The sequence below is a fragment of the Canis aureus genome, chromosome 3 (genome assembly GCF_053574225.1).
Source record: "Canis aureus isolate CA01 chromosome 3, VMU_Caureus_v.1.0, whole genome shotgun sequence".
In the NCBI taxonomy this organism is placed as follows: Eukaryota; Metazoa; Chordata; class Mammalia; order Carnivora; family Canidae; genus Canis; species Canis aureus.
This window is the reverse complement of record NC_135613.1, coordinates 84083698-84099147: the sequence shown is the minus strand read 5'-3', so window position 1 is coordinate 84099147 and position 15450 is coordinate 84083698. Positions and strand designations below refer to the sequence as shown.

The 15450-nt window shown below is 42.7% G+C and overlaps 1 long non-coding RNA gene across 3 annotated transcripts; it reads left to right on the top strand.

Moving 5' to 3' along the window:
- Positions 1 to 328: 328 nt before the first annotated feature.
- Positions 329 to 14081, top strand: LOC144306045 (uncharacterized). Of its 3 annotated transcripts, none has more exons than XR_013373077.1 (4): positions 329 to 462; positions 8831 to 8981; positions 13195 to 13290; positions 13867 to 14081. It is a non-coding gene; the product is annotated as an uncharacterized LOC144306045 (long non-coding RNA). The 3 variants fall into 3 exon arrangements; XR_013373078.1 differs by lacking the exon at positions 329 to 462 and adding an exon at positions 1729 to 1914; XR_013373076.1 differs by lacking the exon at positions 329 to 462 and adding an exon at positions 6864 to 7101.
- Positions 14082 to 15450: the final 1369 nt, after the last annotated feature.

Here is a 15450-nt window from a genome sequence, read left to right as displayed (position 1 = left end):
AATAACCATATATCGTCATCTTTTTCAAGCTGTGTAATTATTCCAGTTCTTGAGTCAACACCCATATACACTCCCTCACCCCATGGTTGTTTGTTTCTTCATGTGCTTTATAAATTTTGATTATGAACTTATCATTAGCATAGCTTTTTTTTCCCCCTGGGGGAATCCTGTCTAATCTGGCTTCAGTGCTTCTACAAAGTGGCTTTTTAATTACTTCTACTGGAGCCACAGGGATTTCAATGGTGTAGAATGTAGTTTTTGTTTGTTTAGAGACAGAGAGCATGAGCATGTGCATGGGTGAGGGTGGGGTGCAGAGGGGGAGGGAAGGAGAGCATACCAAGCAGGCTCCACGCCCAGCACAGAGCCGGATGTTGGGCTTGATCCCAGGACCCTGAGATCTTGACCTGAACTGACATCAAGAGTTGGATGCCCAACTGACTGAGACACCCTGGTGCCCTGAAAGTATGTTTTATGTTATGCTAATATCTAGGTTTGGGGTTTCCATCTGTATATATAGCACACATCTAGATCTCACACCTGTCACGGCACAAGCCTGGAGTTTTGCCTTCTCATGGATGACTGTTTGTTTGTTTGAACTCCAGGAAGCCTCCACGGGATGACAAAGTTCCTTGCTACTTCCAAGGTTGATGGATGAAATTTCCCTAGTTCCCTTTCCAGGGACTGGGAAGCCCTTTGGGTCACTGAGGCCTTTATGGTGTGTGTGTGTGGGGGGGGGGATTCAATTGTAGTTTCCAAATGTATGCATGCTCAAGACCAGTTAATCAATACGAGTGTAAACATGAAAAACTGGTCCACAGTCCCTCGAGCCTAAATGCAGGCCTGAAGAACCTCTTGGGCCATTATGACAGCAGCTCCTACTTTCCCCTCTCTCTGGGTTTGAGTTCTTTCTCTTCGTTTGTTTAGCTAGCATTTCCATGCATAGAGGAAATAAGAGGGAGTGCCCAAGTCAGGGTAGGCAAGCCTGTTGCTAGAAATTCTACTGGTATATTTTATTCAAGTACTCATATCATTCGTCCTTGAACTGTTGCTAATTGATTAACTTTAGGTCTCTCACGCTGAGGGCAAACGCCTCGAAGGGCAGGCACATTTTATTCATCTTTGTCTTCTGCACGCCCATGACTTTTGCACCAACATGTTACCACAGAATACACACCCAAATATAATTGTGAAATGCAGACATAACGAACAAGGTAATGAATGAATGCCACCTGGCATCATCACCTTCATGCACTCCACGTTCACTTTCCAATAAACTCCCATTTCTACATTTTATTCAAAGGAGCTTTAAGGTCTAATAAGGCAGAAGCTTGTGAAGGTCACAGAAGAGCAGTCAAGGAGCGGGGCCGAGAATCTGGGAATCCTGAGCCCTAGAGAGCTGACAACCTGTTGTCTCTGTGCTCCAGGGAGTGTGAGAGAACAAGACGGCTGCCACCTGGAGGCGTGAGCTGTGCATTTTACAGGATTTGTACACTCACTTTTTTGTTTCGGACTGAGCCAGGGCTTGTGAAATTTGGGGAGTGGGAACATCTCCAAGAAAGTGGCAGAACACAGGTGGCTTTTGTGCAAACTCTCTTTCTCAGTCCTGCCAGAACTTAACTTGCTCCACCTGCATTATTCTTGCCTTTCCAGTCACAATGGGGACATTTAGCAGCACAGAGTTGATGTTGCAAGGGAGTGCTGTGTGGTGTCCACTTGTGTGCACATATGCCCGTGTGCCTGATGGGCTACAGCCCTTGTCCTTGGGAAAGGAAGCCCAGCAGCCCCTGAGTAAGCCTGCCTCCGCGCTTACCCCGCATACGGAAGCTGTTTTGTGCCCGCCTCCCCCACTGAATGTGGGCTGCCTGAAAATGGGAATTTTGTCGACATTGTCTTTTACCCTCTGTGCCAAGAGAGGTAATGTGTCCTGAATCAGATGATCTAAGAGGAAACATGAGACAAGATGCCCCCAGAGCAGACAAGATGCTGCTTTTCTGGGCCAGGATCTGTATCTCTCGTGTTGGCCCAAATCTCTGAGGATGAAGGGTCCCCTTGCCCCTCTTTCCGGCAACAAGGGCAGACACCAAGGCAACCCGTGTCCCTCCTTGCCTGGCCCAATTCTCTATCAGCTTTGGCTTCTACTTATGAATGTGATAACAAAAACATTTCCTTGCATGATGACAAATTATTACTTTGACTACAGAAGGGAGGATGTTCCTTCAGAGTTTTAGCAATGAGAGGAAATATAAAATTATTTTAACATGTCCATTAAAGATGTGTAAGTGTCCAAAAGAAAAGTCTTCGGTAGGCCTGTCCCCACCTTTGAGAGCTAGAACCAGTTTGTGGCTTCTTCACTAAGTGTGTGGCAATGGTGTCCCCAAATAGCTTGGGGTGATGAAAGAAATCGGCGTGGAGAGACACCTCCCTATTTGTCTTCTCAGCCTTGGGAGTGGGCCCCAGTAGGGCTTTGCCCCAACCCAGGCCTCTCTCTGCCCAGGGCTATGAGGTACTCAGAGTTGTTACATTCTGAGTGTGTGAAAAGCGCAAAGGGAATATGAGTCAGAGAAATAATTCCTAGGGCCAACCTCACCCTAGAATTGTTTCATTCGAATGGGGAGCTAGAGATGGGGGAACAAGCCCTTTGCCAAAGTCTCCACACTGTTCCGACTTGCCTTTGACTTCAGGCCTCAGCAAACACTGACACAGGGCTGACAACTGAGAAGGCCTTGATTCACAGAGCACTCCTCCGTCCCAAGGACAGCGAACACTGTACTTGGAGGTTCTAAAGCGCTTCCACACACTGTGAGCTGACCCTGAGCCTCTCACCACCTAGGACCCTGGAGGAAATTTCCAATGGGCAACGTGCCCTATTAAGAGGCAGGACCGAGAAAAAGCTTCTTCTGTACAGATGCCATTAGGAAAGTTGGATGCAGAGCCAAGTCGGGTGCTGTGTTCTTCAAGGCAGGAATCTTGAGGTCACTGGGGGAATTTCATAATAGCTCCTGCTCGCCATCAACCAGCTTCGGGGGGCTCCCATCACTAGTGGGGTTATATCGTTTGATGACACGAGCATGGAGAGTCCCTCTGATTTTGATAGCTTGGCCCTGATGGCACAAACATCTGGAGTTTTTATGACTGTTTCTCAGACAGTCTGGCTAAACGAGCACAGCCCTCACCCACTTCCCTGGAACACCACGGTGGGCCACATGTTTTCCTCTCGGTGGCAACTCCAGACTTTCTATAGAAGAGGGTCATAGGGGCACCAACTTTGGAAGCGGAGGCTGGGGAATCTGTCCTAAACCTGGGCTTTCATGAACCACGTGATCAGCTGGCTGGAAGTGATCACCAGAAAGGAAACAAACATAAAAGCACAATTAGAGAAAAAAATATATACTTTGTTTACACCAGTGAGATACTCTTTGGTTTATGCGAACATAAAATCTGGAATTTATTTTTTCTTTCTTATATTTAGCCAATTATTCCAGTTGTATAGCATTTGTTTCTGCTTAGTTTCTTTCTTCTAGATTATTCCGTGACCTTTCTGGCCTGGTAATTTAAAATACATACCTTATGATTATTTATTTAGCTGAAATTTATTTATTTATTTATTTATTTATTTATTTATTTATTTGCTGACCTAACTTGTTGGGACTTTGGACAGGGTTGATGCAGATGGGTGTGGGGTAGGTAATACTGGCCCTGCCCACATTCCTTGGCTCCTTGGGACCCTAGAAGGAGTGCTGTTGCTTTGGAATTAGACTGACTATATACCTATAGTAAAACACAAAGATCAGATGGAATCCAAACATGGAGACTTTCACTAGCAAAGAGAGCAAGTCACTACTCCTCTCTGAGTTTCAAGATCCTATAAAAGGAAGAGGTTGGCCCAGATGACTCAGGTCTCTTGTTGCTGGTTCTATCTAGCTATCCACCATCCATCCTCAGCAGATTGGGTTACGGGGCCTATTTTCATCTCTCCCATCTATTTACTATAATCCCCGAATGAGTTCTTTCATGCTTCCCTGATCTCACGTTTCCCAGTTGCAAAATAGGGACTCGTATTGGCCTCTCTGCTACTCATAAGCATCTCAAGGAATCTCAGCCTCTCTGACAAGAAAGGTGATTTGGCTCATCCCTTCCAGAAGAAACTCCAGAGGTCAACCAAATCTAGGGAGAAAGACCCACACAAACACAGCCAGATACTTCCTCTCTTGGAACGAGGAATACAAAGGAGAGGAGAATAGCTCAAATATGGGACCACCTAAGACAGCCTGGACCACAATACTGGCACCTGGGCTCCAATCCCTGTCCATGGGACTTGGTCACTCTCACATTTACAGAGGGTTAGAGCAGGGAGGCCTGCAGTGATCATCTCACAGCCACAATTCTGAAGGATGATATGAGCTGCGATCAACCTTTATTAAGCCCGAGAACATCTTTTTCATTCAACAGTTAATCCAAAGAGAACCTGTAATGTGCACAAATTCAGAGCCAAATCGGATGAAATAAACTCTTCCTTCTAAGAGTTTATGGTCTAAATTAAGCAGCACAGACTCACAATGGGGAAACAAAGCCTTCAGGAGCAATGAGTCCAATACTGACACCAATGACATCCTGGTCCCAGGTCGGGGCTGATGTACTCAGGATGGGGTAAGGGCTTTGAGTTTTAGATACGGGGAAGTGCTTTCTGCAGGAAAAACCACTATGTCCTGGCAGTCAGGACTTTCCAGTTAGGAGGTTTCCACACTGGAGAGAATTCCAGGAAGTCAATGGGGTCAATGTGACATGACCCTGGGAGGACAAGAGATGGTGCAAGGAAGATGTTGAAGGCAGAGTGAGCCAGCTCATCTAAGGAGGACCAACATTTTCTAGAGCTTTAAAGTACATGATCCCCTGAATTAGAAGCTTTTAAGTTGACTTGTTTTCTCTCATTATTCAGTTGTCTCTGGAAATCCCACCTCCTGCCCGACCCCTTCCCAAGATGTGCCCAACCCGACCCAGTATCTTCACCTTCTACCTATGGTGTTAGAACTCAAATGGATGTTTGCTCTCTCCATCTATGTTCACACTGGCCTGTGGCACATATTTTCATGGCGTAGTAAATCATGCCACTGTGTTCTCTCAGCAGGCAGACAATACACATCACATAGCCGAAGCATGTCAGAGTGGGAAGAAGGGCTCACTACTGTAGCCCACTCATTTCACAGACGAGAACCTGGAAGTTACTGGAGACTCTATAAAACTTGCCTCGTCAGTGACTTTGGGAATGCAAAGTGCAGTGCTGTCATTCTGTGGCTTGGGTTTGGGACCTGCCTTCCTGCTGTGCTCCGTCTCGGCCTCCACCATCCCTGTCCCTGGCACCCCCCCCCCCACCCTGAGGGCGCCCAGACCCTTCCTTTTTGGCTCCAGCATGAAGGCAGCAGAGTAGGAGGAAAGACTGGACTCCAGCAGAGAAAGTGGGGGCTGGCGGGGAGGGAGAGAGAAAGAAGAAGAAAAGAAAGGCTACAGACCAATGAAAATCGCCCTGTGCACACAGAGTGGGAGTGATCACCTTGATTACACCACTTCTACAGACAATTCACGATTCAGAAGTGCTTCAACCAAGGCAGCCACCTTGGGAGACTACCATGAATTTGGATCTCTGTGTTGCAGCATGCTTAGGTAGGAAGGAAGAAGCTCTTTAACTCAAACATATTCTAACTACTTAGTCTCTTAGAGCTCCCCCCCTTCTCTTAATGGAAAGTACATTTCTCCCCTAGAGGCTTCTATTCAACTGTAGCTGCAAAAGAATGAGTTCTGGACTCAGGACCAGCCTAATGATGCCTATTAATGAGTCTAGCTATAATTCCAGGCCAGGTAAGGAAAGTTCTTGAAGCTGTGAAATGATAGGATAGGAGAGAAAGTGGTGGAAATTTCAGTGCAAGGTTAGGTTGTGTGTCCTAAAAGCAAAGTTTTTAAAGAAAGCATGCCTAGCATAAGATTGGGTGTGAGGGAGAAGCTAGTGCTTACAGGGCGGCAGCTCAGAAAACAAAACACAGAATTCAAATTTGAAATGGTCAATTTTATTTGTGCACTAGCAACTCAAAGTTCTATTTAAAGATTTTTTTAAAAAAAGATTGTATTTATTTATCCATGAGACACACACACACACACACAGAGAGGGAGAGACACAGGCAGAGGGAGAAGCAGGCTGCATGTGGGGAGCCCGAAGTGGGACTCGATCCCAGGACCCCGGGATCACAACCCGAGCCAAAGGCAGATGACACTCAACTGCTGAGCCACCCGGGCGCCCCTCTATTTAAAGATTCTTACGACAGTGTAAGATTCCCTAGAAAAATGCAATTTCACTTTCTAGTCATTGTGGCAAATATAACAGAAATCATTAAAAAGATATTAAAGGTTTAACGTTACTATGCTACAGCGATTGGCTTCTGTGTTGCCCTGGTTGGTGTCTATGCATTTCATGAAGTGTTGTACTGACTCGTGTACAGATACATAATTTGTATTTAGTTTGTTGTTGCACTTGTGATTATTTGCTATAAGAAGTTGGTCATTTGGTGGTTGGCAATGCATGTGGCTTAGTTTCTACTGGAAAATCTGATTCAGCTTACATCATTTTGACTTGTAGCACCTTTGCCAGGAATGAATTCTAGGAGTGCAAGACAGCCCTGTTTTTTTCCCAGGTCTGTAGAGGCCTGTTGGTTTTAATGGGTTATGTGCAGGACACAAGGATGTGACTCATCTATCCACTTAACAGTCATAGAAAAGTACACAAACAACTCAGCCTCAGCCATAATACTCATTGTATGGACCATAGTGAATGTGCACTCCCACTGAGTTTTTGTGATTTTACAGGAACTGGGGCAAGGGTGCCCCATGAACAAACAAAATATCCATTAAGTTCAATATCATCGATGTCGTTAACGTGACTGTAGTGAACTATTTCCAGAGGACGAGTGTGCTGAACCATGTGTTGTGACCTTGAACATCACTGTCATCCCATTCTGATGTCTTCCTGCCTTGGAGAAGAGAAGCTGGTAGCTCCATTTCCCAGAATCTTCTTTACATGGTTCCAAGAGAGATCTTCCAGGGAGAGGCTCTTAGGTGAGGAAGGGGGAAGACTGAGATCTTTATTCCTCAGAGGCAGACGTGAACAGATGCACAGAGAAATGTAAACAGCTTTCAGATGGACTTTTTTGAGAATGGTCTATACTGTGCTACCGGCTTAAATAGTTGGTGGGAGCCCCTAATAGATTTTTTGGAGTTTCCCAGGTGACATTACCAATAGCTCCCTGATCTTTGCTTCCCTGATGGTTGTGGAAATTTTTTTTTTATCTTAAAACTCTTAATACTCATAATACACAGAGTAGCTTCCATTTTCCTGATAAACTGCAGACCGCTATAGTTAAGTAATTATTAAGTAATTTAATACACGATGAGAAAACAGGATGGAGAGAAGTATACTGTGTTATGGGAATGCCTGTGAAGGGAACTACATCTCAAAATTGGAGGGCGGGAGAAGAGAGACTCCCTGAGCGGTCTCCAAGCTGAGGCTGGATGGATAAAAGGGAGGTGGTCAAAGTGCATGGAGTGGAGGAGACGGGGGTCATGTTCAACCTGTGCAAAGACCCAGAGGCCACAGGGAGTTCAGGGAGGGTTTTGATAAGTGCCCCATTGTGGGAGCAGGAGGGAGGCAGGTGGGAAGCCCTACGAGCAATGGGGAGATAATGCAGACTTTCAAATCATCAAGTGACATTATCAGGTTTATGTTTTTTATTTTTTTTAAAGATTTATTTATTTATTTATTTATTTATTTATTTATTTATTTATTTATCTGTGAGAGACAGAGACAGACAGAGAGAGAGACAGAGACACAGGCAGTGGGGGAAGCAGGCTCCATGCAGGGAGCCCGACGTGGGACTCAATCCCAGGACCCCAGGATCACACCCTGTGCTGAAGGGAGGCTCTAAACCGCTGAGCCACCCAGGCATCCCCAGGATCAGGCTTAGTATTCCAAGCAATCACTCTGGCTACAGGATCCAGAATGGATTTCAAGAGACCAAGACTGAAGGCAGAGACACCAAACTAGGAGGCCATGCAGCTTTCCCTAGCCTGGACCTGGCCATGGGCAGTGGAGCTGGAGAGAAGGTCACAGATGCAAGAAATGTTTAGTACATGACCGGCGGAGGGCTTAGGGGATGGAAGAAGTTGAGGATGACTCATTTCACACATAGGGAGACTGAAGCTCAGAGAGGTCACGCAGCTTACCTAAGGTCACACAGCTTGGAAGCAGAGGAGTCAAGATCCAAGCTTCAATGTGTCTAGCTCTGGAGCTTTGGCTTTTAGCTCTAGGCTCCATAGCATACAAATCAGAACACAGTCACAGACGTTCAACTGAAAAAAAAAATTAGCACGAGGTACTTGTTGCACACACAATTACTGTTCCATATTCATATGCCAGTGGTTCCTCTGGGCTCTCTTCATCTCTTCTTTGATACTGTATTATTTCCTAGGTGCTTTAATGTATTTTCATGTTTTTTCCTCCACATTTGTGTAAACGTTGTTGTAGTTAAAGGAAAAGGAAGGGTTAAATAGGATTTCTTCCCCCTCCCTACAATTTTAGTTTCCTTTTAAAGTAAAACCGAAAGGCACTTCTGTTTTACTTTTGGAAGTATATAAATCTGCAACTCTGAAAGTTCTAGGGGCTAAAAGCCATGACCAGCTGTCGTATTTTGTTTGCCAAAATGACTAAGATGATGCATAAGGTTGGGAAAGCTGTAAAATAATTATCGCATATTGCTCCCAAACACCCACCTCTTCTATTATATTTTAGGTGTTCTAAACGAGTCCGAACAGTCGGAAACAAATACTGACTTGCCCACGATTCTCCCTTCTGTTCACGGCTGTCTCAAGTCTCCATCTCCAGAACAAACCTCTCTGCTGAGTTCCAGACACCAGAGGACATCCCCAGACTAATGACTCAGGTTCCTTAGACTTTCTACACTCCAACAATCTCGATTCCCCATTGTACTTTTCTTTCTCAAATCTGCATCAACCAAGTCGACAAAACCAGACACTGGGAAGATATTCTAGATTCCTTTCTCCCCAATTCCTCACATCGGCTCAGCCACTAAAGCCTGATGATTCCAACTCTTCGGTATCTTTCCTCTCCACTTTCACGACGGCTGCCTTAGCACAGGCCAGCGTTTCCAAATGTCTGGCATGATGATTTTTGTGGTGCAGACACAAGAAATCTGAATTTCTGAAATCAGGTTAGTCTATAGTTTTCATACCCCCTTAAGTATTTTTAAATAATAAAGATTGGCCACCATGATAAACAATGTGTAGTTTTTCTGTCATAGGGTTAGAATAAGCATTTGAAAGGTTTTCTGTAAAGAAGAACAAGATATAATAATAAATGCTTGGTTATTACTATTATGAGCCAAAATATTGCAATCAAATTACATAATTCAATAACATGAAAAACAACCTCTGCTTAATGTAGACACTTGATGATGACTAGAAGATAAAATAATGAGAAGATAAAATTAGAAGGGAATATTAACCCCAAAGAAATGCTGAGTAATGATTTTATGTTTTTTAAAGTTATTTAAATTCCAGCTAGTTAACACACAGTGTAAACTAGTTGCAGGTGTACAATATAATGATTCATCACTTCCATACAACACCCAGTGCTCATCACAAGTGCCGTCTTCACTCCCCATCATCTACTTTGCCCATCCTCCCACCATCTCCCACCTCCCCTCTGGTGACCATCAGTTTGTTTTCTACAGTTAAAAATCAGTTTTATGGTTTGCCTCTCTCTCTTTTTTTTCACCTATGTTCACCTGTTTTGTTTCTTAAATTCCACATAGGAATGAAAGCATATGGTATTTGTCTTTCTCTGATTTATTTCACTTAGCATAATACTCTTTAGCTCCATCCATGTCATTGCAAATGGCAAGATTCCATTCTTTTTGTTGGCCAAGTAATATTCCATTGTATGTAGATACATCACCTCTTTTATGAAGATCCATTCATCAATCGATGGACATTTGGGCTCTTTCTATAGTTTGGCTATTGTTGATAACACTGCTATAAACATTGGGGTGCATCTATCCCTTCGAATCAGTATGCTTTTATGCTTTGGGTAAATACCCAGTAGTGCAATTGCTGCGTCATAGGGTAGTTCTATTTTAAGTTTTTGTGGAACCTCCATACTGACTTCCAGAGTGGCTGCACCAGTTTGCATTCCCACCAACAATGTAAGATGGTTCCCCTTTCTCCACAACTGTTGTTTCCTATGTTGTTAATTTTAGCTATGAGTAATAATTTTAAATCATTGATTTTAGAATCATTTTAAAAATGGAAAGATAGAATTGCAAATATTTAATATATTAAAATTATTCTTAAAATAAAATTATAAATCACACAAGCATGAATCTCCTTGATCAGTAATCTAACTTTGTTTTAGGACAAAGATTCCAGGTGTCAAAAAATGTCTTTTATCTTGTGTTGAGGTTAGTTGAATTGGTTGGTTGAAGACGTGTTAAAAACATCTTCGGATTGGGTGTTAGTGAACATGTTGCTTCGAATAAGCTCATTTTCTCTTTTTACCAATGAAAATATTTTGTCTGCTTGGCTTGGTTTTTGTTTTGCCATTTAAATAGATATTGCTTTTCTAAATTCAAATTTTAGATTAGCTTCTGGTCTCCTATTTTAGAGCATTCTATAACATTAGTCTGTTTTTCTCTGTTTATTTCTTTTGTCAAAATACTTGCAAAGACCTATAGCTTCTGATGAATATTTACACAGGAGAAATGCTAATAAGAGCTTGGTAATATTCAAACAACACAGCATTTAGCTCTTCTAACAAGCTCAACAGCGCCCCATGGGATTGCATGCCCAAATTGCCCATTCGGGACTTATTTTGCTTCCCAAAACTTGTTAATTTCTTAGCACACCACTGAGAATTTGTATGAAGTATACTATGTGTCTAAACTTATTAATATTTATTTTATTTGCAAGAATGACATCATTATCAGAAGACAGAGCCACAGAAACACACCTATAGCATGTCAACAACCATAAGCAAGACCAACTGATTATATTGTGACTGCTTCCCTCTTACATGCTTCTGCTCCAGTTTCTGGAATGTTAGCTTCAATATTTGACTCTGTGGCTCCATGGTTCCTGCTCTTGTTTTTGACTTGATGTTGAATGGGTTTCTTTGAGCCATTAATGCCTCTAATGTTAATAGTTAAGCTCTAATTCTCACAGGCAAATTATACTTTCTCTCATTTTTCTGATTATTATTATTGTTAGGATTTGGATAAACATAAAATTCTTCAAGAAATGTCAGGAAGGAATTCCTACATGAAAACAGTAGTACAGATTCCCATAATCTCGTAGTCAAAGAATCACTCTATTGGTCTCTGGCCTCATGCCATGTATCCTTCAATCTATCCTCTCCACCGCTTATTCTGTAAAATGGAATGTACTTACCACATTGTATTATAATTTTTAAAGATGCTTGTAGTTCCCACTTGATGGCAAATTTCCTAAAAGCAGCGACTAAGTCTTATTTAGTTCTTTATCTCTAATGTCTAGCAGTGAATTAACATGTTTTAGATTCTCAATCAATTCTTGATGAACTTAGATGAGTCAAATTAAATTTATTTGAAATAGAAAGACAGTGAGGACTTCTGATTCTGGAAACCTGTGGGCTGAGACAACAAGACACCTCCCCACTACAGATTTCTAGAAATGGTAGATAACATATAACTAAAAACTCTAAAATAGAGCTGAGCTCCAGAGGAAAAACAAGAAACATTTTAGGTGCCACAAACAAAAAGAGACCGGCAAACAGAAAATCCAATGGGACATGAAAGTCAGTCATATGAGCTAGAAGCTGACATCGCAATAGCAGGGGTTGGGATTGGGTAGAGGATGAGGACTAGGTAGAGAATGGTAAGGGAATCCAAAAGATTAGTATAGTTTCAGACCAGGAATAAAGCTTAGGTTTTTATAATCATACAATGAAAGAAGGCCATCTATGAAGGTGACAAGAACTTATAACTCTCAAGAATGCTGAGCGGAAGGAACATGCCTTTTATGAGAAATTAAAGGCCAAGCCTCCACCCTGCTCAGGACTGGCATCTAAGTGTTATTGAATCATGTGGTTCAGGAATTCCAAGCCTGAGAAATTAACATAAAATTTGGAGCTTGGCCAATAATAGCTCTAACCCATTTGGCAAAGCAAATGCAGGACCACTCTGGAGGGAATACCTCCATAACTCAGGTCATACAGACTTTGCATAGAAAGTACAACCCCACTAAAAATGAACTCACAATTAAAAATGGTGAAACATGCAAGAAAGTCATTCATCATGAATAAGAGCCAGGAAACAAATTAAAAAAAAAAAAAAACAAACGTCACCTAAGAACTGCTTTCTATTTTTAAAAAATCAAATATTTAGAATTAAAAGGAAGAATAGAAACTACAAAAAAACACTATTTTTAAAAGAAAGGTAAAAAATAGAATTTCTGTAAATGAAAATAAGTTACTGAAATGAAAAACTCAAATGGACTATTTAAGCAACAGATTAAATAGTCAGAGAATTAGTGAGCCAGAATATGGAGCTGAGAAAATGATCCAGCATATCTACAAAGGAACAATTCAACTGAAATCAATTTATTAGCAGTAATAGAAATGAAAAGACAATGGACTAAAGGGATGAATAAAAACTAATTGTCCATCCATGTGCTAGATATTTTCAGTTTGCCTCTCTGGACTACTTCCACCTTTCTGCTCATTGCTTCTTGTCCCAGGAGGCTGACGTTTATTACTTAAGTCACTTGCTTTTTGGCTTCAGGTTGGGTTCAGTCACTGTAAGGGTAGAGGGTGGTAAGATAGCTCAAAAGAGAGGACAGAGTATTTATTCCCCAAACCAGTACTGCCCTTAGATCCAGACAAGTAGGACCCCTGTTCTGGGCCCTGCACTATAAGGTGTGTGGGGGCTGGGGGATGGAGTAGAGACATGTTCTGGAATGCCTTCCTTAAAATTATCTCGACCCCTGTCTGGTACGTGGGACAGGTAGGACCAGCAGTACTGAACAGGTGGGACACCATAGCCTGCACATGGTTCTGCATGATTTTGGGTTAATTGAATTATAATTTTCTAACTCTTCCTTCAGGGGCTGGAACTGGCTGGAACTCTTCCTTCTGTGGTTGGTAGTGCTGTCCAGGCAAGGTGCTCCAGGCCATATTGGGTCCTACAAGGGCCCTTAAAGGTAAGTGTCTTACTCAAAATTTTCCAAGTCCTCTTCCAGTGCCTGGGACCAGCTGGAATCAAGGGTGCAATCTGAGCAGGAGCTCTGAGCTTGGGCTGGGACCTGCGTGGGCCCCAGGCCCTATTTATCACCTTTGAGGCATATTTTGACCCTGTAACCCACTTAGAATTGGGCCAAAAGAACAGAATGGTGCTGATATGCTGATTTGGGGTGACTCATATCAGGGAGATGAGTTCAGAACTCCAGGCTACTGGACTGTTGACCTTTGGGCTTATGCCTTTTATGTAGACTCATTATACTACTCTTGCCTAAATGTGTTTTGCCAGTGGTACTGACTCTAATCACTAGTACCCAAAGGCAGTGGGGACAATAGCGGGTGTCCTTTATCCTGTGTACGCTTCACTGCTGGCTCACTGGGTGGCCACCACCCTCTTCACAGGCTCTGTGCCATGTGCCAGGCAATTCTCTGGGAGTGGCCATGCTTGTATCCTCTGAAGGCTTTCAAGACTGCTACCCATGTCTTAATCCACACCCTCTGTTGCTCCTGACTGATGTGGTATCAATTTGCTTTCCCAGGTCAGCCTTGAATGGAATGTTTAACATGACCAGAAATCAAATTATCATTCTCATTCTGCATACTCTGGATCAATTTGACCAACAGTCATTGTGAGTAAAACACAATAACCACTTTTGAGAGAGTCCCTGGAAGCCAGTGTGCATGAGCAGCACGATGGATGATGCAACATCATGAGTAATGATGTCAGGAGCATGAGATAAATGGTTCTAGAAAATGGCAGACGCAAAGAGACATATTTGTGTCAAAAAGTATAAGTTCGAAAGAGTTGTGCATATATCGTAAATCACTTTGGCTCACATGTGTCCTTGAACTTTGCAGAACATTTTTACAATTAAATCATTTATATAGAAAAGAGCCCTACTGTCTCTGCCCAGGGCCCAGCATACCACAGGGGCGGCTCTGTCTCAGGTTCTCTTTCTCTGCCAGGGCATATTTTAAAGTGTTCCTTTATAGGCAGAATGTATGGGAATGGGTTCTGAAGGTGTGAGATACAGGAATATAGAATAGAAAATTAGGCAGCATTTATTGATACTGGAGCACTCACCTGGTATTCTAGATTTATTTATGTATTTATTATTATTTTTTTAAAGATTGTATTCATGAGAGACACAGGGAGAGAGAGGCAGAGACACAGGCAGAGGGAGAAGCAGGATCCCTGCAGGGGGCCCGACGTGGGACTCAATCCCGGGACCCTGGGATCGAGCCCCAAACCAAAGGTAGATGCTCAACCGCCGCTGAGCTACCCAGGCACCCCCCGTATTCTAGATTTAATATGTTGACTCAAACACCTAGAAGAGTCACATAATTGAAGCCAGGACTCAGTAATAGTGCATAGCAGGGTTTTTCAAAGTTCAATATGCAATTGCCCACTGGGCAATTTTGTGAAAATGTAGACTCTGATTCTGTAGGTTCAGGCTAGGCCTGAGATTATGCATTTAGAACAAGTTCTGATTCATTGATCATATTCAAATAGCAAAAACCTGTAACCAATAATGTGGAGAAAAGGGTCTAAAGGCTCAGAAGATGAGAAGGTTGGAATGGACTCACCATTAGCTCAGCCACTGCTTAACTATCCCCCTGGAGGTCCTAGGGGATATCCCCTTCATCAAAATATAATAACTGCATTGCTCAGGAAAGCACAAGAATTATTGAAAAAGTGTGGTAATCTGACATGGGCCAGAGATCATAGTAGTAGATGATGTAGTGGAACTGGAAAGAAATGACGGTAGAAATGACAGATTCCGGCATAGGAGAGATCTGGTGGTAGTGCTCAGCCATCAGAGACATGCTGGACAAACTGGGGTAGAGGGCAAATTATATTTTTACTCACATGGATCTCTATGATTGGAAATTCATCAGGCTTACGAAGAAACAGAATGGAGAGTCAATCTGCAATGGTGCTAACTGGAATATATACATGGAACTATTCTAGATCTGGGCAACATGATTCAAGATACCTTAGTGGGGTTACATAGCCTCTTTCCTAATTCTCAGACATAGCTTAGTTCAAAAAGTCTTGGAGTCTCTTGATTGAGGAGCAATTTGAGTCCCTGTGGCAAAGGGACTTCGATGTTGTTACAACA